At 39.5% G+C, this 24261-nt stretch overlaps 1 protein-coding gene across 1 annotated transcript in view; it reads left to right on the top strand.

Moving 5' to 3' along the window:
• The window catches only part of THSD7B (thrombospondin type 1 domain containing 7B), a 314098-nt gene that overhangs the window by 182627 nt on the left and 107210 nt on the right, over nt 1-24261 (top strand). The window lies entirely within an intron of this gene.

Raw genomic sequence — 24261 nt, forward strand, 5'->3', positions numbered from 1 at the left:
TTGGCTGTTATCAGTCTCCTGGGACATCTAATGAAACCTTTAACAAAAGGTTATTTTTATTGAAAAAAGAATTACTATACAGGTATGTTAACCGAAGAAACTTAACATAATAATTTATTCCTTCACAAAGGTAGAAACTAGTCTTTAAAGATGAAGTGCATTTCTTATATAACCTGGAAACAAAGGAAAAGAAAGAAGAATCCTGACAGTATGTGGGCTGTATCTGAAAGAAGAAATGTTTTTTAAACTAAAGCTCAAAGGAATAAATATCTTTAACTAGGTTTTGACCACAAGCCTTTCCATGAAGTTTTCAAAGAGAATTCTGTAAATTGAGATGTCCTAAAATGTATTCCTCAGTCTCTGTGTGAAGGGATGGTAATCTTTATGCTCCAGTAGGTGCATGAACTTTCTATTAATCTTACTCTGACAGAATTCAAAGTATAATAGAAGAGTACCACGCTTATTTTTACTCTGTGGAGAGCCCTCCAACAGTTACATAGGGTATGTGCTGTTCTGGAGTAATCATGGAAAAGGAATCTCATAGTCTGATGGGTTTAAGCAAAATCTATTTCAGTGCCATGTTCACTTTTTGTAATTAGCTGTGGGTTTTGTAACAGCTTTGGTTTTCATAAGTAAATGTAGTTGATAGAACCAATCTGCTACCTATTACTGAGGATGAGAGGGGTTTCAGGAAAATGAGTTCTCAGATGAAACCCATGGAAGATGATTTTCAAGATATTTCCAATGAACAAATGGAGTGACCTGCATGGAGAGGGCAGCTGAAACCAAGCTGCTAACTGACCGTGTCACTTCTGAAAAACACTCTGCTGGATTTTCAACGAGTCTGTATCTTACCTATAGAAGTGTTTAGTAAGGGAAGATTTCAAAAAGCTGCTTTTGATACCTCACCTTGCTCTACTTGAGCTCTTCAAGAGTAGCAGCAGCATGTGTGAAGAGGTGCTGGGTCACTATGTTGTCAGGGACCAGCCGTTCAGCCAAGGGTGGTGTTTGCTCAAAGACCTTGCAGGGTCTTTTCACCTTATAAACCTCGACACTTCCTCTCATTCTTCATCTTTGGAGATATTTTTGAGATAATAGGTAAGGTGAGGCTGTGAATTTGGGCTTGTTCAGCCTGGAGAAGTGTTTAATGGGAGTGGGGTTCACAGAGAAGATGAGCCACACTCTTCTCAGAGGTGCACAGTGAAATAACAGAAGATAACAGTCATAGGCTGTGGTGAGGGAAGTTCCCAGATTGCCCAGAGAGATTGTAGATTCCTTGGAGATACTGAAGACTCAACTGAATAAGGTCTTGAGCAGTTTCTAACTTGTGGTCAGTCCCACTTAGAGCAGGCATTGGAACTTCAGAGATCCCTTCCGTTCTAAGTTGTATTGTACGATTCTGTGAGTCCATGGATCTTTTCAGGGGAATCCGTGCCATCAGTGGAAGAACACCAGATGTTATAGATAGACGTTTTCCTGCAATGTTCAGGCATCCTACAAATGGGTTTGCATTCAAGGTATCACCACCTTCCAGGCAGTAATTGGCTTGCATAATGTCAGCTTCTTTAGCCAATAAGTGCTTTATTCTCCAAAGAGTATTTATGTGTATTTGCCCAATTTCTTTTTTACCATGTAACAGCAATTACCCTTTTACCGCTGAAGATAATCAGTGTTGCTCTTCCTTAGAATGTCTGGTTTTAGTATTTTTTTTTCTTTTGCTCTCCATATCCTGACTGTCGTGTAAATAAGAGGACTTCAGTTTTCAGAGACTGGCATATCTAGCCAGTTATATAAGAACATTGAATTCATATAAATTATTTCTAAAGAAAGCAAGCACATGTTTATGTGTACCTATAAGAATGATGACTGTGTTGAGGGAGGAAAATTAGGTCTGAAATTACTTTCAAGCTTCATTCTTTCTCTAGATTTGATTCTGAGATAGATACATACAGATCTTGTTCCATGAGTGTTTTCACTGAAATTGCACATAAACGTACTATGTAACGTGCAGTACATATCGGAATTTGCATGTGAATAACAAGCAGAATAGCCAAAGAGATGACAGCTGCCTGAAGCTGCAGTTTCAATGGCTTTATTCTGGAATGATATTACACTAATTACAATAGCCTTTCGTTTTGTATATCAGCTTTAGTGGACTAACTTAGAAAACAGTCGTGGAGGTAAGAGAAAAGTAGCATTTAGACCTAAGAAATACAGTTGTTACTTAAACTTCATTAAGATGTGATTTGCAAAAAGCCCCTGAGATAGGACACTCGAGTAAAACAGGATGGGGATGTTACTGTTGCTTGACAGTGACACAGACATTTCTAACAGTAAATGAAGAGCTTTACAAGCTTTTTTATTGCTATATAGCTGTCATTTTCCTCGACAAGTGACTAATTTACTAGAAGGTGTCAAGACTGTGAGAAAATTGCTTCTGCTTTGGATGCCCTTCAGTGGCTTTGCTGTTCTCTGATGTTTGTGATGGAGGATCCTTCAGAAATGACCTCTCCCTTCAGTGCTGACATGAGCAGCCACCTTAGACATTTACATTTTGGGGGAAAAAATGTGTTGCTCATTACAAGGGATTGTTAAGGTTTAATTAGTGGATGGAAAGCCTGTTTTAAGCAAGTGTCTTTGAAGGCTGCTTCAAAAGCCATTGATAAAGTAAATAGATGTGTATTAAAGACCAGGCTGATGTAATGACACTCTGCTTTAAAAACTAGTCTTGGAAATACACTGACAACGTGCTTATGAAAAAAGTAGTTACTTTCCAAAAGCAAGGAGAAGCTGCAGCAATGGAACGTGTCATGTCTTATTTTTCCTGTTCCTGACACTTGGTAACTGTGATTTGACCATATCTCCCCCAGTAAGTCCATCTTGGAGCTGTAGCTCCCCATTGCAAGAATACAGAAACGCTGTGACACAAATCATCAAATATTCTTAGAGTATAATTTATTGATTTATGTACAGGAAAACAACAAACCCACCAATGCAGTAATGAGAAACCACTGCTCCGCTTTGAAGAAGTGCATCCTCCTTGGCACACCTGCGGTCACGGGGTGGATCGATGCTCGATATCCTCATTGAGCATCTCAGTAGGATATTTCTTTTGGTATGCTCTACTATCAGACCGCATATGATGTATTCCTTTCCTTCTGCAACTGTGCTGTAAATTCACACCACGTGGGCTTTGCGAAGATGGTTGGTGTTAAATATAATCCGTTTCAGTTGAAAAGTTGATGTATGAAGTGACATTGAAAAAGTAGAAGGCAGGCAGCACCGGACTCGAGCAATTTAAGATTCCTGTCTCCTTCGTTGCAGGTTTCTGGCTTTTGCTCTGGAGCTTATGTGAAAGCTATAGGAGTATAGCAGACAAGATCGGTTTTAGACTGAGATGCAGACGAAAAACTTATCATTATGAGAACAAAAATTGTAACAATCTGCTACCTAAGTTTTCTGAGTGTGTCTAAATGCAGTGATAGTTCCAGTAAAGCCTCTTCTAAAATATAGGCAGAACTGTGATTACAAACAATTTGCAATAAGATAATGACTAAGTTAATGTTTTACATATGAAGATGAAAGGATGAATTTTGGTATTATCTGTTAACATTGCATCTACACAAATATTTCAAACAGGCATCCTTTAGCTGTGTTATCTAGTGTATTATCAATCTATAACACAGCAATGGCAATACACATTACTGTTGTTTCTGCTGGAATTATTTTATGGTAACCTTTTTATGATGAGCCATGCCATCAAAAAAGCATCAGTGTTACAATTTTTTTTGCTCATAACATAGTCACGCAACAGTTCTTATCCTCTGTTTTGTAAGTAGTTAATATAACTGCTGATTAGCTAAATTAACAGATGCATTCGTTATAATTTCAGTTGCAGAATGCTTTTGCCCTGAAGTACCAATTTCAGGAGGTACGTATTAGAATCTTGTTATAATTTACTGGCTAGAGGCAATGTGCTAGCCTAAAGTTTACAATGAATATATATATGAGAGTAAACATGGTGAAGGCACAGACTGCTTCAGTTCGATGTTGATATTTTATGAGCAATGCTCTGCAGCACAGTCCGGTGTATAAATCTGTGCAGCTGATAGTGGCTTAGCTGTCATCAGGAGCTCCCTCCAAGATTAACTTTGCGTAGTAGGACACTGGCACCCTTGAGCCTTATTCTGAGTGATGCTGGGGGTCCATTAGGTTTGTCAGTGGTTTTTTTCTGATGAAATTAGTCTAGGGAAATGGGTGGTTGCAGGGACACAAATGGGAGCACAGGGAGCTGAACTTGAGTGGTTCCAGCTGGCTTTGTGGTCTGGAAAACACTTGCCTGGCAGCTGGTGGCATTGATAGCAAATAATGGAGGGAAAAATAATTACCAGGGTAAGGACAGGAGCTGAGTCTTGTTTGCGATACCTTTGAAAGGAAAGTTTGCGAAGCAAATTCTCTCTAGGATGAGAATTGAGGTTCTGGGGTTTGGCTTTCCAGGATGGAGAGCTTGAGTCTGTTATCAGCCATGTCTGCCTGGGGCTTCACCAACACTTTAAGCATGTAACCATTCTACATTGTATTGCAAATTCATAAAGTACCTGTTATTTGTGTTGTCATTTTCTTGTCACTGATAATGTGAATTTTAGCTCATAAACACATGGAGAGTAATACGGTGATAAGAAACAACCGAACCAGAATTGATTTACTATTATTTGTTCTTGGTAATCTGATTTCTTTCCTTGACGAGGCAGTGGGCTGGAGGTTAGGCAATAAGGTAAGCAGAAAGTGGCACAGATAATATTCCCTTGACTTTAGGAGGACATCGAGTCCAGTCCAACGTGACATTCTCCCATGTGCAGTAAGAAAGTGTGACCTACAGAAATGCAGGATGAGGTGGTTGTGCAACTTGTTGAAAAAAACTCAAAGCTCTGCTATCAGTTGTTTGCTGTCAAGCAGGCAGGCTGTTTCAGATGGCTGCCCGTGGGGCACACGTACTCTTGACTGTCTTGTGTATTTTCACTGACAGTGGGTATAATGAAATAGGGAGTACATCTGTAACGCGTCTAGGTAATTGCAAATTGTGAGTACTTTGAAGGGTGGGCCAAGACCACAAGATGGATAGATTCAAGCATGCTCTGAAATCAGAAACGTGAAATTTTTGTTAAAGACAAAAATGTGCAGCACTCACATATGTAGAAAGATGGGCAGTGTTATTCAAGAGGTAAGTCTGGAATTAAGAGTTATGGACTACACGCTAGCAGCATTACACTGTTGTAAAAAATGTACATCGTAAAATCATGTACTTTACATATTTCTTCTGATCTCCGAGTTCCTGAAATTTGCTTCCTCAAATATAATATTTTTAACAGGTAATCCTCCCTTTTTTGTTCCATAGTACTTTCTGCCACTGTAAATCATTACAAACAATTAAGGTCAAACAAAAATGTCAAAATTTTCTTGTAATTCCAATTCCTGATTTGCTTACAAATTCAGAATAGATAGGAGTCTTTTCTCAAAATACCTAGATTTATTAACAGAAACAAAGTATTTAGGAGTCTAAGCTCCTAAATGAAAATTTCTTTAACTTCATGGAAGTTTACCCGATTTTACATTTGAAACTTATCTTCCGTCTTGGTGAACTATATATATCTGCACACGGGAGTTTTTGATTTGAGAGATTTATCATCACAGTATGGATGTTTTATTACCTGAGTCTGTACTGTTTGTATCTAATTTCTAGCAGTTTACCTGTAGGCTTTGATCTTTAAATTATTTGCCAAAGCCTGGGTTTAATTGTGGATTGGATTTGCTAGTAGATTAGCTTCATGCAAAAATGTGTGACAATATTTCACAAAGGGGAAAACAAAGAAAAATTAAGGAGGAGGAGACAATAATACAAAACTCATCTCCTTTTGGAAAAGCCGCATTCTTAGCCTTTCCTGCTCTAGTGGCATGAGGAAGATATCTTCTCCCAGACAGACTTTCTGTGGGATTTATTTCAGTTTTGGAACATTACAATTGACTGGGAGCAGGAGGAGAGGGGAAAGGATAGATTGAGGCTATGTGAGATGTGATGGATCAATCTTTCTGAGCATTTCATGTCTGCCTGAGAGATTTCTGCAGTTTAATTTATGAGAAATAAAATCACCTGCTCATATAGAAATATTCCTGGGCCAATTTCTTAAAACCTGAGTTGTCTGTGTAAATATGTGCATGGCTGTACCGGAGTCTGCTGCTGGGTGCTGGTTTGGGGAATGGAAATTCATCCTCATATTGTATTACATCCCACTGATCTCCAGGTAATGTGTTCCTATGGACCCATTTTTCTTTCCTTGGGTCTTAGTTGATAGGACAAGGGGAAGAAAGATTGATACCGATTTTGCAGTGACAGGTTGTTCAGAAAAGAGTGATGGTGGACTGCCCTCCTTTTTTCACGGGAGATGTCAGCAGGCATCACAAGATGCTTCACACAGTGCTACTGTAGTTCAGTCCAGGTCTGGCCCGGCTTCCACCTCAGGTATAGCTGCTGTAAGAGTATTTCATAGTTGATAGGAGAATTGGTGTGACATTACTTTATAGACACTAACTAACAGCAAGAGAGACTCCAACTCATTTCTGTCACTGTAGCCTTATGCCAGCAACATAAAAATTGAAGAGACTCTTAGAGAATTTGTCCTGACAGCAATCTGCAGCACAACATTTTGTCCAAAGGCAACTCAGTAGTCTGTAGACTTCCCTTAAAATAAAGATGATGAAGACTGCATCGGATAAATTCCATATATTTGATTTCCTTCAAAAACATGACAGTATATTCCACCTTGTATAAGGAAATAAGCAGGTTTTCTAGCTTAACTAAATACTGTTCCTATCTGATAAATAAAACAAATATCGGCATTGTAGTACTACACACAGCATTTGTTTTGTGGGAAAAATAAAGCCTTGATCAAGTGGAAAAGTCTTTTGAAGCCAGAAGGCATAAACACTGAAAATGTATACTACAAGCATGTACCAATAGAGGGATTGTTAAAAGATCAAAATAATGAAAAGTAAAGCAGAGGAACATCAAAGCTTTCCAGGCTATGTATTTCTGCCTTGATTAGGAGGAAGGAGGGAAGAAGTGGGGCAAGGAGGGTTTAGATCAATAGGAAATGGCCTGATCACCTCAAAGTCAAAGACAGCACCATCCAAATGTGTACAATTTACAGGAGTCACTAGAGCATCTCAATCATAAAAGTCTCAAATGATCTGACAGTACTCGCACCATATTTAACAGGTACAGAGGGAGAGTCGAGATCATCTTATCTGAAGGAAATTCCTTTTTAAATGTAAGGGTAGATAGATTTTCATTTTGTCTTTCATCCCTCTGATTAAGTTCAGCTCTCTTTGGTCCTCCTAAGATTTCTTTCATCTAGTGTATAGTCTGTATGATCTAAGCAACTATCGTTGGTGAAAGTCGTTTTTGGGGTCTTTTTTTTAGATGATGGATTGTCATTAAACAGAGTATAGTAGATGAAAGAAGTCCAAGAAGAACCAAACTGTGCTGAGACTTACTCAAGAGGATGAAAGACATAATGAGGGACATAATGAAGAGCAATCTCTCCCTCAAACTGGAGACAGGCCCTTCCAATTATGACTTGTTTTTAGCACCAGCTTCCTGTGATTTAAAATCCTAGTTATGAACAGTTGATTCAGACTTTTTGTACAAATCTTGGGAAATGTTTATTATGTGAACAGCAGGCCTGGGTGGTCATGCTTCATGGTTTGTGCAAAGGATGTTATAAACTATAACAAGAAATCTTTTCTGTGGCCGCGGATGGGTTGTAAGCAGAACTGATCACACAGCCTCTTGTGCTCCTTATCAGAAATAGAGGAGCCATTTCATCCTAAAGCTCTGTGTTTCATTGACTTAGAACCTTGAAACATGAGGGTTTATAATTCTTAATATTTTATGTGAGCTCATGTAACTGTCACTGTAACTAGCTGTAAAAATATCTGATTTTTTCATGTTCCTTCCAATCTTTTGGTCTCTGTCTGTGTCTGGCATACCTCAGTTTGATGGGTTAACCCTGCAGTGAGCAAACTATTTTAGTTTCTTGATGATTTTCAATTTAATTGAATCATCCTTTTTTCTTGAGACATTTGAGTCCCGTTTGCTCTCCTTTTTTGTTTGCCATTTTATATAACACTTTCATGTCCCATCTTGCAGGCAGTCCCATTCAGTACTGATTTAGATCTACTTTTGCTTTTATAAAATTTTAATTTCCTCCTTGCCACGGTTGTGCTGTTTACAAATCCAAAGACAATTCATGCCAAAGCTGCTGTGGTTCACAGGGAAATCGTTAAAAATTCATCTGTGCTGAGCAGGATAAGATCCAGGTTCTCTGGAAAATGGCCTTAAGGAGAACTTTTTTTCAAATAGACACTGCAAGAAGGAAACCTTGAAGCATGACTAAAAATAAGTTTATTAAAAAGCTTTTATACTATTAGTTATCAGGAAAACACTGGAGACATTTTTCTTTACCAGAAAATGCCTTGGCCATAATGATCAGAGTTAAATGGAATACCAAATTGTGAGGAATTCCGGAGTCATTAACTGGAAGGATAAATACCAGTCGTTTGTTCTTACAGTACAGTAGTACCAAAGGGCCTTAGTTTGATATTTATTTTACCTAGCTGAAGAAATGGATGGTTCCGGGTTGAAATGCTGATCCTGCTTAAATCAATGAAATATTAAAGGACTCCATCAGTTTTTTGGACCGCAACCCCCACCCCTCACTGCCCGCCCCCCTAAAAAAAAAGGTAAAAGGGAGATGTTGAAAGAAATGCGGAGTTTGATTTATAGTAGATATTGTTCATTGTCAGACTGCTGAGGTTTGGATTGCCTGGGGAATTTCCAGCGGAGGAGCTTGGTAAATGTTGCAGTTTGAATTTTCCCTTGTTCTGCGTTAGTTAGAAAGCACTTCTTGCTGGAAATTATGAACCAGGTTTCTTTGAATAATTAAGCGCTAATACTCAACATGAATATTTGCATCCTAAATGGCAGAGCTCATCAGGGTGGCTTACCAGAAATCTTCAGGCACAAGATTTGTTAAATGTGACAAACCACAGAGGTGCAAAAGGAATCCTGATGTCATGTTCGTTGAATCTGAATTTGTATATTTATGTTACTCAAATAGCTTTATGTCTGCAGTAGAGGTTTTAGACATGAGTTTTCAATTTCAGAATAAATGAATAACCTTGACTCACACTACCTTTCAAAATTCCCAGCATCTTTCTTTCAAATGGGTGCAGCAAAGTGACAGTGGAGTAACTGGAAGTGACGGGGATACTTATGAAGTGCTTGCACTTGAGAGAATACATCAGGTAACTGTGAAATGGTCAATATTACATTTGCTTTACTGTCCAGTGCTGCTCTTTTCTGTTGGCACTGTTTCTAAATATGTTCAGAAGTACTGAGCAGTGTGTTTGGCGGTTTCTAAAAAGTCTGATGATTGCAGCAGTAATACTTCCGAGCATTTTTCCTGTTGGAAACACCCCTTCTCCCCTTTCATTAGCAGTATTGTCATTGATTTGCTTCTCAAAAGACTCAGGAGAAGATTCCATCTTCTTTATATTATAATAAATCAAGAGAAACTTCATCCAAAAAATTGGAATTCCACTGGAATAAAATTACTACACAAGAAAAAGCCATCTCTATGCTTTGATGGCAATAGATAGAAATGAAAAAAATGTCACCTTCTAACAAAGATTTTTCTAAAGTCAATTTTTTTCCTGACAGCCGCTGGTTTTGCCTGGTGCATGCATCATTTATTAAAGGATTGCTGATATTTGCTTTGTGAAATAAGGAAAGTTTCGAATAATATATTCTGATATTTGACGGAGTTTTCCCGAAGTAGGATATTTTGTAATGTCAAATTTGGATCTTGGATGTGAAGCCTCATGGGTAATGTTACTTTTTACCACTTTTTCTGGTCAGTTCTGGTCAGTACTATTGTTCCTACTTGTCAGTTCACTGTAGTTTCAGTTCTGCAATCGTTTATGTTTTATTTGGTGTGTGCCTCAGGGTGAGTGAAATTTTTTCAAGTTATCTCTTTTCTACTGCCTTTTGGATATTAACTTTCTGTATCTTTGTTTTTATCCTGGTCTTTGTGTAGGCAAAGGAAACGCCTGACCTGGAGGTACACAGTATGAGGGAATCTAACCGACCTATTTAAATGTAATAGGCTCATCGAGGGCCATCGACTTCAGCATTTGTTTAATTCAGGCTGAAGTAGATCAGCAGGTCCTCAGGGGACGTGTGACGGGAGAGGGCAGCACTCCCAGCCACTGCTGTGTGGTAGGAATCCATGGGCTTCCACAGCCTCTGCCCTTGCTGCACACCAGCCTTCGCTGCTGCCGCATTGCATCCCTTATGCTCTGGGAGGGCATCTTAGTAATAGGCACTTGTTAATGGTATTCGAGAAAATCAAGTGGAAATTGGTCTGTAGAACTGAGCAGCTACATGCAGATGTGAACTCATGAGAGAGGAGAAACTCAGAGAGATCAAGGGTGGGTGTTAAGAGGATGGACCAGACTCCTGTCAGTGGTGCCCAACGACAAGATGAGGGGCAATGGGCACAGACTGAAGCACAGGAGGTTCCATCTGAATATGAGGAGAAACTTCTCTCCTTTGAGGTGCCAGAGCCCTGGACCAGGCTGCCCAGAGAGGCTGTGGAGTCTCCTTCTCTGCAGCGATGAGGAACAACACGTACAGACACAGACAGATACGCAGACACAAAGTTCTAGTTAGCAGCGAGAGCAGAGCCAGGCAGAGCTGAGCTGACTTTTATGAACAGTTTTCAATTTATAGGCTTCCAGATATGGGCCTGGACCAAGAAGTTAGACAGGGTGTTTTTCAATAATTGTATTCCAAACACACCACCCTCGTGTCTGTTTTCAGTCGCGTTCCCATGCATATCTTGTGGGCTGGGTTCTGACCCACTCATTCACATGCCCAGGCCCAACATGCACACATCATGCATATGGGGGTGGTTTTCTAGCCCAAGATACCATTCTCACTGGCCTGTGCTACAACTCCTTACACTCATTAAAAACATGCTTCTGTATAACCTGTCCAAGGCCGTTTAGCTGGAACCGCACATTCCCGCACTTCTCTGGAGATGTTCAAAACCCACCTGGACACCTTCCTGTGTGATCTGCTCTGTGAACCTGCTTTAGCAGGTGAGTTGGACTGGATGATCCCCAGAGGTCCCTTCCAACCCCAACCATTCTGTGAGTCTGTGATTCTGAGTTAGTTCTTCTGTTGTATTCTAACCCCCAGAGCATGTGATCCGGTCGTGGCAGCTGTTGTTTGCAGCACGCTGGGGAATTTGTAGGGCAAATCAGACACAGTGTTTGCGACAAGTTGCTTTGACCAGCATGTGCTTTTTCACCACCACTTTAAAATGACTTGTTAGTAGAACCCATAAAAATCCCTGCCTGCAAGATTGTGTGGGCGATGTTTCTGGTGAAGTTGCACGTGAGCAAACCTCCAGACAAACAGGGAATACATTTGTGCTTTAAAATAAGTAAATATCTTCAGTGCCTAGTTTCATGGAGTATAAATTTTCATGTAATCTAAGCACATCTGCTCATAATAATTAACTTCTGTGGTGTATGAAAGGAAGAGCTACATCAGCTCTATGGTATGATAAGATGGATTGCTTTCTATCTGTTCATCATAATGATTAATTGTAGCATTTATAGGAAAATGGCTGCTTTTTATTCATTTTTGTTTTTAGATCATGTATCTTGCCTTCTTTAAAGCTTATTTAAATGTAAATACTCTGCAAATCTGGTATGAAAGCATAAACTTTCCAATTTTAAGTGCTTTGATGAGGAACAGGGCAAAATATGTCTCTGCTTAAATTGTCTTATCTCAAGACTTTGAAAGATGCCTGTCTTTCTTTCCTAGTGAGATGAATTTCACAGGTAAATGTAAATATTGCAAGTAACCATGAAAGAACTTTAGAAGGATTATGAAATTTCATTTGACCCTGAGGGCTGGTGTTTCCAAGGGGCAAACTTAATAATAATGAAACATATTATCAATTTGCACTTGGTTTTGCAAGTATTAAATATTTACTATGAGTGAAATAATCATCTGATGTGTTTCCAGAAGTTAAATACACAGAGTTCTCAGGCTTTAGTTCTGTAAAATTGGAGTATGTGCTTTGTGGAATGTAAGCTTTCAGGTTTGCAGTAGAAGTGGTGGATATACAGATTCAGCTATCAATTAGCGCTAACGTGTGAAGTAGGTTGATCAGAGGAGCCTAATGATCCTGTTGTATTTTCTCCCAACGCAGTAATTTTCTTCTTGCATTACTTGAAAACAAGTTAATATTTATTGTATAGGTGAAGGTCAGCCGCAGGTTTTTATTGGTGTTGAGTTTGCACAGTAAGGAGCGAAAGAAATTACGCGTGGAGAGCGTTTATTGAACAAAAGTCTGAAACTTGGCTAAAGTTGCAGGAAGTGTGTACAGAATTTAGCCTAGTATTTAAAATTTTTTCTGGGTTGCTCAAATCATATTGATTAAATGATAAACAAAATACTTTTCTTGAAATCTCACAGTGACTGGCATAAACTCCCTGATTGAATTATACTGCAAACAGAGCACTGTAAGGGAAAATGTCTTCACCAGTTACAGTTATATATTTTTTTAAGTGTTTCTTATTAAAAATTCCATCCCAGGATTTTCTCAGAAGATAAACTAGACTCAACAAAGAAGTTAATGCAAAAATAAGCTATTGCAATGGCATCAATGAACAGATAAAATAAGCAAATAAGCAATTTGCAGATAGAGAGTCAACATCCCATGAAATGTTTATAAAGGTAATATTTAAGAGCTCATAAAATCAAATTGTATTCAGATACAATAACAGAAGTCAGTAATAAAACAGTGGTGAATCAGGTCCAGAGAGAATCATAAAGCAAAAAGCTCTATTCCATTTCAGAGGTTCTCTTCAGTGCTAAGCATACTATATGTTTAATGGCAGCTCCAGCTAATCTTTGCTTACCCACTTACTCGTGGTTAGACTGTGCACATACGAATCAAACTGCTGAAGGCATGTGCTATTTGATGCAATATAATTTAATTATTAAGAAAGTCATTTAGATGTCATTTCGGATTCACGGTGCTGAGCATTTTTAGGATTTTTGTCCTCAAGGAAACAAGTTATTCTAAAATGAGGCTACCGTTCTTTGTTTTCTTTCCCAGAGTCCATCAATCTATTACAGAAAGAAAGATGATGCATTTCAAGTTTTTGTTTTGTTATCTGTGGCAGTTGTTGTTATATGCTGGATAATTATTTGTTCCAATATTTTTATGCGAATCAAAAATAAGCTGATGGGCCTGTATTTCCATAAGCACCATCTTAAAGAAATAATAAAAATAAATAGAGCTGTTATAAGGATAGGCAGAGTGTTTGCTGGTAAGTTGCATTTCCTCCATGAGGTCTCAGAAATGCTCATTCTGGGCACATCAAGATCAGTTTCTATAAATTTGCTAGAGCCAGGATTCATTAGGACAGACAATTTCAAAATAGCTGGCTTATCCTTGGCAACAATTTCCCCAAAGAGGACTGTGAGGCCTGAGATTCTTGCCTTTTTTTTAAACTGCTAATTGTAACCCTCCTGGGACTGCAGCTGATCCGCTCAGGGACCGGGTGGTGCCAACTTGGGCCAATTTTCAGGGCACTGGGGTGGGAGCGAGGAGAGCGTCTGGTTTTTACGACATTTGCAGAAGGATCTTTTGTTACCTTTAATACCCGTTGTTAATTCTGATTTTTCCATGCTTGTGCTGCAATCTTCTGCTAATCCTCAGGAACCTGACCTAGTTCACACTTGTTTGTTTGTTTGAGGGCAGTGAACAGCTTCTGACCGAGCTCAGCTGATCCCTGGTATTATTGCAGCTGATCCCTACCATGGCTGTGCCTGTTCCCTCGCAGGCAAGCTTTCACATTGGCCTTTGTCTTTTTTCTGAACTGCAACTTACTTCATTTTTCTTTTCCCTACCGGACCAGCTTTCCAGGATGCCTTACTTTAATGCATTTATATGAATGTGTAAGTCCATTTGCCTATTCTAGCTGTGTAGTTTAATCATAGAATCATTTCAGTTAGAAGAGACCCTCAGGATCATCAAGTCCAACCATAACCTAACTCTGACACTAAACCATGTCCCTAAGAACCTCGTCTAAACGCCTTTTCAAGTGGTCATTCTCTTTCAGCGTGCCCTCCACCCTGACATTCTCCATTGGTTCCTCCTCATGGCTTAGGGTCTGAGTAGAGTTTACTCTGTCCCCTCCCTGACAGACCAAATTTTACCAAATTCGCCAAAACAGCCTATGAACTGGCTGTATTTCCTGAGCCGTTCTGCATTCCTGTAGCACCAGATGGAGTGGTGTGGATGATGTCCTCAGACTTTTTCACAAGCTCACCTCATTTGAGGTTCTTATTCCAGCTTAGCACACTTCCTTTCCCTTTTAACCATCAGCTGGGCATAAAGTAGATCAGTGTTCTCTATAGACTAACCCAGAGAGTGAAAAGGTCTGTAAAGTGTAGATTAAATGAAACATATCACCTTTATCTGCATGTCCTTCCAGAAGAACTGTACCCCTTTATATTACTGTTCCAGTCATGTGAATTCACCTGTTAAATACTGGCTACAAGAAGATTTTATTCAAAAAATATATATAACTGTGTAAAGATTTTCAGTCCGTTTTTTAAGGCTATGTTGAGTAAATATAGCTTCATTGTGAAACCTGGGTTATCTTAGCTAAGGATAATGTAGAGATGATGGAGCAGCTGTCACAGTTGGGGAAAGAGATGTGGGAGCATCACTGGGCATCGCCTCTGGCAGAGCTGGGACAAAGGACATTGGGAAGCCATCCTGGTTCTTTATTTCCTTACGTAAGTTACTCTGAAAAGAACAGGATATTGGTAGGAGGTGACTACTGTTTGCTATTTATTCAGTGTTTTTGTAGATGTGGCAGATTTCGTGTTGATAAAGGATAATTTGATTTTGGAAGGTGATTACGTATAACACGTTTGTTTGGGATTGTTACTGAAGAGTCCCCCTGTAATCATAACGGAAAGTATATTAAACGTAGTCTTAAACATATATGATAGAACGGTAGATAAGCATTTGAAACATGAAAGAGTTAAGCATTTTCTCACTTCTTCACAATCTTTGCTCATTCTTTTGCTGAGAGAGGACGGGCAATCTTGTGTCTTTTAACTTAAAAGCAACCTGTGTCCCTACCTCCAGCATACACTTATTTTTTCTAGAATAATCTTACGTAGCAGCGTGAAATGGGCTTCTGATGTATTGGACAATGTAGAATACAAGGATTTGTGGAAAGCATCATATGAATCTTAGCCTTTTTGCATATTTACTGCACTGGGAAACCTTGTAGTCTCATCAAGACTTCTCATTTATTGATAGCAGGCACATCAGATTGGAAGCTCATCTTTTCTTCTTTTTATTAGAAAAATCTTGCTGCATTTATTAAGTTTAGTAGAGGAAAAAAAAATTATGTGTTTATAGTCTGGATGGTTACACCATTCTCATCACAACCAGGAGATAATCTTGTAATTCGGGGCTGTTTTTTAAAGCTTTCACTGTATTTTTACGGTTGTATGAGTAATTAGGATAGTGAGTTAATAGTTAAAATTGCCATTTTGTACATTCCTTTATTATTTTCAACAAGTGGAGAACAACTTTTTTTTTTTTTTTAAATCTTGGTGTAATCAGTAACTTTACCAATATTATTTTTCAATACTTATTTCTTTACCTTTTGACAAATTCCAATTGTGTGTACATTGTTAATCATACACCTTCAATATGTGGCATTTAATTTAGTATTATTTGAAGTGTTACTTTTGATCCCTGCATGGAAGGCTGTGGGGATGTCTTTGGTTCATGCACCTAATGCTTTATGAGATAAACAAATAAGTAATTCAAGCTTTGTAGTCAGTGTGCTACATAATGACCTAGTCATAATTCTTGAATCGACTGTCAACACATATTAAATCAGAGCGTCTATTCGAAACAGTAGTATTTCATGAGACGCATTTGACAGTTCATTATCTTATCTGTGAGAACTCCTTTCTTCCTTCATCTTGCCTCCAAACCAATATCCCTGCTGTTGAACTTTTGGTAAAAGTCAAGGTCACAGCTTTGGAATAAAGTTATATATGGGAATTGCCTGTCTGCGCATCGAAAATGTGAGTAAATCAAACGTACTGATATGGTAATCTAAATCTACAGTGTGTTCTCTTGCATTTTATTGAAACTAAAAGATTAGAAGTTTTATTGACTTCTAAAAACTGTTCTTAGTGAAACTTCTTTGGGAAAGTTTCTTAATAAACCCATACAGATTTAATCCTGCACTTAAACAAACAAACAAACAAAAACCAACCAACCAAACACCACACAGGAAAGAGTAAATTATAACAGATGTATATATGTATATAAACCTACAAGGAATGGATTGTGTGTGTGTGTACTTAGGTAGAAGTGTGATGTCTATGTAAAATAACCAAGTAAATTGTCTTCAAGTTTTCTGAAAGGCAGCACAAATACCTTGTGGTTTTTGTGGAGTCTGCTCCTTGGAGAGGTGTGGGGAAGAAGGGAGTATTTCAGTCAGAAAACCACCTTTTTTTCTCCTCCAGATTCATAATTTTATTGTAGAACAAATGTCAGGAAAGGGACTGTCTTAATGTGTAAGACTGATGCCATTTGGTTTCATTCAATTAAAGGAGGCTGGAATACATCTTTGCTTTTGATTATACAAACTGTAGCTAATGTATAATGTAATGGGAGAAATTTCCCAGAAATCCGTTTCAATTTGTGAACTAATTTTGGTTTGATATTCTTGTGTATCATATTACTAGTATATAAAAAATATCTTTAGAATATATGAGTTTTTAATTGTTTTATTGAGTGTTGCCAAAATTTACAGTCTTTGTAACCTCTTAATATTTCCAGTAACTTCAGGTTCTGCTTGAAATTTTCCGTTATGCAGTTGAAGAATATAGTTATTTTTTTCATACTTCTGAAGAGAAGTCTTTATTTGACTTTTGACCTGCTGTGAGAAAACATTCAGTGCTTTCTAAAGTTTGTATTTCAAACTTGGAAGTTTATTTTCCTGACCTTGCCTCACAGGCAAGCTCAGGAGGTGCGGGCTGGATGAATGCACGGTGAGATGGGTCACGAACTGGCTGGATGGCCAAGCTCAGAGGGTTGTGATCAATGGTGCAGAGTCTGGCTGGACGCCTGTAGTTAGTGGAGTTCCCCAGGAGTCAGTGTTAGGTCTAGTCCTGTTCAACCCGTTCATCAATGACCTGGATGAAGAGGCTGAGTGCACCCTCAGCAAGTTTGCTGATGATCCCAAACTGGGAGGAAGGGCTGGCACACCAGAAGGCTGTGCTGCCGTTCAGCAAGACCTGGACAGGCTGGAGGACTGGGCAAGAAGAACCTGATGAAGTTCAACAAGGGCAAGTGTAGGGTCCTGCACCTGGGGAGGAATAACCCCAGGCCCCAGTACAGGTTAGGGTAGGACCTGCTGGAAGGCAGCTCTGCAGAGAAGGACCTGGGAGTTCTGGTTGACAACAGGTTGACCATGAGTCAACAAAGTGCCCTTGTGGCCAAGAAGGCCAACGGTACGTGGGATGTGTTAGGAAGAGTGCGACCAGCAGGTCGAGGGAGGTTGTTCCTCCCCCTCTACTGTGCCCTGGTGAGGCTGCACCTGGAGTTCTCTATCCATTTCTGGGCTTCCCAGTTTAAGAAGGACAAGGAATTACTGGAGGGTGTCCAGCGGTAGGCTATGAAGATGATGAGGGGCCTGGAGCACCTTTCTTATGAAGAGAGACTTGAGAGCGCTGGGTCTGTTCAGCCTGGAAAAGCTGAGAGAGGATCTCATCAATGTTTATAAATATCTCAAGGGGAATCTCCTTCTCTGGAGACATTCAAACCCACCTGGACACATTCCTGTGTGATCTGCTCTGGTGAACCTGCTTTAGCAGGTGGATTGGACTGGATGATCTCCAGAGGTTCCTTCCAACCCCAACCAGTCTGTGATTCTCTGATTTCTAGTGCAGATTATTAAGGCTTTCTTAGTATTTCTATGTTGCCAAGAGAATCGCAGACCATTTGCTCCTGGAGGAGATTAATTTTTAAGAAAATTTGCACATGGCTGGTTAAGAGTGGGGGTTTGTGTGTATTTTGTTTTTTATAGAACATCTACTTGTGAGACTGAGCATTGCTTTTTCACACTGTATTGAACAGTTGTATGACGTGCAGAGTTGTGCAGAGAATAACTTTGGCATGGTGGTGCACCTGATCGACTTAAAAAAATTCCACTTCAACCCTCACTCCTCCCCCCAAAACCTAACAAGGACATGCTTCTCGTGCCTAGTAATAAATAAACAATCTGCCCTGTTCCTTAGTGGGTATAAAAAAGGTGAATATAGCAGGATTATATTGATATTTAGACCATTGTTTGAAGAAGAGCCAGCACTGGGCCCTTTTCCATGAACTGAAGGTGACCTGGCTTCAGTAGAAATAGGTAAGGCTGTGGGCTGTATAGTAGAGCTGGAGAAAAAGTCCCGAATGGGGCTGGCATCGCCTTCAGGGGAATTTCCTTAAGTTTACATCCTCCTTTACATCCTTTGATGCTGTGCACAGATCTTGGGTGCAAGGGAGGGGAACAGGGAGGGACCTTCATGGGCTGTGGGGACAGGGATCTGCTCACAACATCGTCTGCAGGAGCTGTGGTTGCGGTACAAGTTTTCTGCCTTAATTCCGGATGTGGCTTAAAGTTCTGCTCACTTGTTATCTGATAAGATTGGTACATTCAGAAACCAAAATCCTTTGTGAAGTGTTTCAGCTACAGGACACATTACTTTTCATGGAACTTTTTAATAAGGATGACTGGTGTTGCACTTGGCTGCTGTGTATAGATTTTTCTCCATCTATTACTAAAAACACTGCTATTCTATTTTTCAGAGATAAAATACAAACTAAAATTCATACTTGACCTTGGTTCCTTTAGTGCGGTTCCTTTCAAGGACTGCTTGTGGCTTTTCCGAAATGGCAGGAATTAAGAATTCAGGATCCTGATCCTGAGATGCGCCCAGAACTGGGTGAGGGGCCACAGGGCTCTCCCAGCCCTCGCAGCAGCCTCTCTGGCTCCAGTTCCCATTCAAATTCTTTATTCTCTTTCTGTTTCATTCTTTTCAAGCACTGGCTGTTGTTCAGTTCCCTCTTACCTTATTTTTAATTTTTATTCTTTTTCTAAACCCATTAGCGAGATCTCCTGATGTTGGATGAAGAACCAGAAAAATAAAAATCAAAGTTGCTTCTGAGGATCCTCCTCCTCTTGTCTGTTGATTCAAATTTTCCAGCTTACTTGGCTTCTCATTTGTTCCTCATTGGCTGTGACCTTATAGACCCTGAATGAAAGTGATGGGTTTTATTGCTTCTGGTATTTTGTTGTTAAATTGTTCATTAATGCGCAGTGAAGGACTGATATATTGCATATACATACGCCATATGTCCCTGTTAGCGTTGCCTTGATCCACTGAAGAGGAGTGTTACTTTCAAGGGGTTTTTTTGGGGAGGGGGTTAAATAACTTTTTTTTTTTTTTTTTTTTTTTTTCCCTGAAATGAGTTTTGCATTAGTCTGAGTAAGTGAAAGCTGTGGGTGAAATCTTGGTGTTTAAAAACGTAATGCCAGAACCTCATGGCATAAAGTTTAGTAGCTAGACCAATCTTTAAATTGTTGAGCAACATTATTGCTCTACTAAACCTCCCTGCAAGACCTACTTTTGCCTCAGGCTTCAAATGGAAGATGAGATTTTATTATAGGTCTCTTGGATTAGGTACACAGGAACCACATTGGTTGACATTGGCTTTGATATATATGAGCAAAAGTTTATGTAGTCATTTTTGCTATATTTCCATTCTAAAAGTTAATTAACTGATAAGATATAACCCTGGAGCGTGGGTCTTCAAATAGGACAAGACAAAGGTTTAAAGAGAAATTGAGAAAAAGGTCTGACGCGATGAATGATTTATAAAAGGCAAAATACCAATGTGATATTTTAGAGAATCTCTCAGTTCTGTGTAGTCGTACAATCTTAATTTATGTGGCCGTGCCATGTCAAACTTGCTCACAGAAACAAATTACTACGAATTCGTGGTGTGCTGTATTTATACTTTCGCTGTAGCAACAACAAGAGTTAGTTTCTCAAATGCAGCACATTTGTATGGAAAGTTCCTTTTCCTTTGGGTTTCTGATGAATTAAAAAGCTTCTATTTACCTTTTCTTTGAAATACACACTTAAAATTCCAAATATCAGTTCTCCCTTCTGAAAAGGAAATGTGATGTGAATCTTGATGGGTTTTCAAAGTATTGAGTTGGTTTTGCATTGAATTTTATTTCCTAAAGAACTTATTCTAAAATGGAAGAAGTAATTACCACTTCGGGAAATTTTGGAAGTCCCTCTGATTATGTTTACTTGGTTTTAAGGGAATTGGTATTGCTGGGCATAGTTGCCCATAGTCTTTGTTCCCTCTCCAGGGAAGAAAGGTTCAGATGTTCCTCTGGGCTTCATGTCCCTGAGGCAGCCTCAGGTCTGAGTCCCTGATGTGCCCCTTGGTGCTGCCCTCCATGGCTGGTGTGGACCTGCCTCTCCAGAGATGACCATAGGTCCTCATGCTCTGCCAGGACACCAAGAACTTCTCAAGGGTGTGGAGGACATTTCTGCTCTTAGAGGAGGAGGAAGCTGGGGAGAGGTACTTGTGACTCAACCACTTTGAAATGAGCCAGGAGGGGCATGGTAAGGGTATAGAGAAGAAAGTGGTGGGTCCACTGTTGTGGCACTGGCAGAAGATGGCCACTTCCTCCAGAGGTGCCATCAAATTGCTGTCTCTTCTCTATGTTATCATGGGCTCTGTTTTCTTACTGTGTCCAGTTCTGGGCTTCTCAGTTTAAGAAGGACAAGGGATTACTGGAGAGAGTCCGGCGGTGGGCTACAAAGATGATTAAGGGGCCTGGAGCACCTTTCTTATGAGAAGAGGCTGAGAGCGCTGAGTCTGTTCAGCCTGGAGAAGAGAAGCTGAGAGGGGATCTCATCAATGTTTATAAATATCTCAAGGGTGGGTGTCAAGAGGATGGACCAGACTCCTGTCAGTGGTGACCAACGACAGGATGAGGGGCAACGGGCACAGACTGAAGCACAGGAGGTTCCATCTGATTATGAGGAGAAACTTCTTTACTTTGAGGTGCCAGAGCCCTGGACCAGGCTGCCCAGAGAGGTTGTGGAGTCTCCTTCTCTGGAGACATTCAAACCCACCTGGACACATTCCTGTGTGATCTGCTCTGTGAACCTGCTTTAGCAGGTGGGTTGGACTGGATGATCTCCAGAGGTGCCTTCCAACCCCAGCCAGTCTGTGATTCTGTGGTTGCTGTTTGTTTGTTTTTAAAGAACATTTTTTAAGAAGTCAGAAAAAATAAACAAACCATTTCTGTAAAATTTTATTCCAAGTTACTTTCCAAAGGTGACCCTCCTCAGCTTTAAGTGCTCTCACTTTTAGCATGATGTTGTCTGATCTTGTGATGGCAGTTGGCAGAAACCTTCTGTATCAAGAAAGATTCACACACAGAGCAATTTTGTGGGAGAAACTGCTCTGAGCTCCAGCAAAGATGAACAAAACTTCACAGGTGAAAAGAGGGAATAAGATGAGAATCAAACCGGGGATTTATTATAACCAAGATTAAAATAGTTTGTGCTGGAAAGACTGTAATATAAGAAAATGTAGCGTAGTGTCCCAGTCAGCTCTACCCTGGGGTTATAGAATGAAGCTTGTGAGGAATAGCTAAAAATACTAATAATCTTCCAGCGGGGTAGAAAATATTTCCAGTTCTGATGCAATTTACTTTCTGTTGTATTAATTTGGTTTTATTGCATTTGATCCTGGGGTTTTTTGGTTAAACAGACTATAATTTATATTATCTAAACTGATGGTAAAGAAATCACAAGAGAGGACTTTTTGTGTCCAAATATTGTATCTGTTATACATGAATGATCTTAAAGTGATCAATCAGTGTTTGGATTGTGTAATTGCTTTTGAAACAAATGCTTGCAAACAAATGCTCCATTCATAGATATTAAAAAGAAAGTGTAATAGGTTCTGTTCTTTTCCTGTTGAAATAAATGAGTTTTCCCATTGATTCTGCAGGAATACAATCTGCTCTATAATCCCCACTCAATTATAACAATTTAGTGGAAATTTAACAAGAGTAGCAGCAGCTAAATAAGAAATGTTTTCTTTTTTTTCTGCCTTCAAGAAAAAGAGAAGATCATCATATGAAAAATATAACATACTGTAAGATATCTCTGTTTGCCTCCTCTCTGATCTTTTACCTTGTTTTTAAGAGACTACAACAGGAAAACAAATAGTCCCTTTAGATCTGTTAGCTTCAAAAAAAGAGTAAAAAGGAATGTACTAGCAGTGAGAATGGTCTGAACAACAAACAAAAGGAAAGATGAGTGTAATTATTTTTATTATTCTTAAGAGACAAACCTATTGGGATGCCTTCGCTCACACAAAAAGTTCATTTAACATGACCCAGGGGGAATACCAGTTCTTATGGGAATCAGAGTCTTTTATATACACTATATAGAAATATATGCTTCAGTATCTTGGACTGTTAGTCTCTTCTGGAGAATTTGGGATTTTTTTAATTTTTTTTTTTCCCTGCTCTAAGAAAGGATGCCCTGAGGTAGCATTTCTGTAAAACATTTTTTCCCCACACACTATGAATGTTTTGGAAGAAGTATAAAAAGCCTTTCTGTGTGTATAATTTATACATTATGTATATATGTATGGAACTCTCACACATCAGAGTATGACTTTGCTCTTACTGGGATTCCAATCTGTGTACTTAGGTTTCCCACTGGGCAAATCTCCTGAAAGGCCCCAAACATTTGATTTCTCAAGTTCGTGCATGGGAGATTTTTCACAATCTCTTTCTGCCTCTCTTACCTTCAGCCTAAGTCCAGGGTCTGTACTGTAGGTAGACTGTGCTGATCCTTCGATATCAAGGACAGGATCTTTATTTTGTCTCCCGAGGTAGACAATATTGGATGATGGCTGGAAGACAGTTAATTTAGACCAGATTAATTATTTGAGTTTGCATTTTATTAGTTTCAGTCAAAGCAGATTCAGTTGTTTCACCAGTTTCGGGCTGGAGATGAGTGGCCTTCAGACCTCAAAGCATTTCGTATTCTTATAATTTCTTTATTGTCGAAAAGTGATAGTTGGGGTGGAAAGTTTTATGCAAAAGCCATTTATCTGCAAAAGCCATTGGTGCTTTAGAAAAATTTAACAGCAGTTTCTATGAGTTGAGTATTAAAAGGGATGAGGAGGTTTCCAAATTTCCACGTTAGTACTTTCAGAATTGCAGTTTTGAACTTTGCTAAAGATGACAAGTCTGTATCCTGTAAAACACCAGGATTGTCTGAATTCTGGAAAAGCATGGTTAATTAAATAGAGGAGACCCCGTTCTGGTCTTATTTTATACCTGTCCAAATCCACACGTCTTCACTTGTGTTCAGTGGTATAAACAGCGCTATACAGGCAGTACTGTCAGGGAGGAGCTGATAATTTCAGGTAGTCATTTGTTCTTCCTTAAACATTAGCTCTGTGACCAGGCAGTGAGAAAACAGGATGAATCCACTGCAATGGACAACAGGCTGCCACAACCCCTTTTTGTAATGAGGAGATCTATGCAACGGCAGATTAATTCGTGGTGTCGTACTTGGGGCTTGGAGCATCCCTCGGAGGGTGGGATTTGGACACTGACAACAGAATTAACTTGAGGAGGGGGAGATTGGGCAGGTGGGAGCGGGAGGCATCAGGATGAGTTGAAAAGTTGTTGAAGGGCCCATATGTGTCCACAGGGGTTTAGTTGCTGGTCCCTGACGGGCCAAGAGCAGCAAGGAATTTTGAATGCTAAAATAAGAAGAGCCAATGCTGGGGTGGAAATGGGGAGTGGGGAGCTGAGGGGGAAGGATAGATTAAAATCTTTAGGTTTTACCTTGGACCATAATATTTGAAATATAATGTTGGGGGAGCTGTAAATATGTCAGTGTGTTAGTGTTGTGTTCTGGATTTAGTGTGCGCTCTTCACTGTAACGAGAGAGATGAAGTGGAA

Source organism: Caloenas nicobarica, chromosome 6, assembly GCF_036013445.1.
Source record: "Caloenas nicobarica isolate bCalNic1 chromosome 6, bCalNic1.hap1, whole genome shotgun sequence".
Taxonomy (NCBI): domain Eukaryota; kingdom Metazoa; phylum Chordata; class Aves; order Columbiformes; family Columbidae; genus Caloenas; species Caloenas nicobarica.